This window comes from Morone saxatilis, unplaced genomic scaffold, assembly GCF_004916995.1.
Source record: "Morone saxatilis isolate NCDOM2014 unplaced genomic scaffold, NCSU_SB_2.0 Contig18, whole genome shotgun sequence".
NCBI lineage: Eukaryota > Metazoa > Chordata > Actinopteri > Moronidae > Morone > Morone saxatilis.
The window spans coordinates 1857734-1858431 of NW_023339740.1; the positions used below are offsets into that span (position 1 = coordinate 1857734).

Here is a 698-nt window from a genome sequence, read left to right on the forward strand (position 1 = left end):
AAACTAATTTATTATTATTTTCACTGTTCAAATAATGGCCATAACAATCTACATTATGCTGAGGAAATAAATTCAAAAGTTTTTTTCACATACAAGGCATTTCAGGCCACAATTATAACCTAGGGGACACAATGAAAATAAATGAACACTCCCCTCAATGTCAACACTCTTTCTCCTGTATGTGCCATAAATAAACTCAGGCAACAGAGGCCAAAAGTTTAACATTAGGAGATCCTCAGAATTAGGGAAGAGATGGATCAGGTACTTTGATCTCAAAAAACTCAAATAAGTGCAGGCTGACTACGCCCTCATCCGACCTTACAGCCACCCTTCCCGCCTTTCCTTTTCAATCAAAAGGTCAAAAGGTGTCAAAACGTGCAGCCATTTCCCGACCCCTATTGTTCATCATAAAAAGTTCAGAAACGAGTTTGTTTGAATTCGGCACCGCCCATATAAAACCATCATTTTGGTTCGTTCCTATCATATTGCCTATCCATGTCTAGCCTGGCACTGGCATTCTTAATTATAGGTAATGGACACCTGGCTATAACATCCTCATAGTTCTCTTAGTATGTAAGAGACAGCAGAAATTTAATAACCACTCCTCCTGCTACAGAGAAATTAGATGAAGAAAACGTGCATCCGTTTCCTTGCCTCTTTGTTACAATCAAAAATGGTCAAAAGGTCAAACAGTGTGT

At 38.7% G+C, this 698-nt stretch overlaps 1 protein-coding gene across 1 annotated transcript in view; it reads left to right on the forward strand.

The window, feature by feature from the left end:
* LOC118328071 (dihydropyridine-sensitive L-type skeletal muscle calcium channel subunit alpha-1-like) overlaps positions 1-698 on the forward strand; it is a gene marked incomplete at its 3' end in the record, with an annotated part of 19139 nt that overhangs the window by 12190 nt on the left and 6251 nt on the right.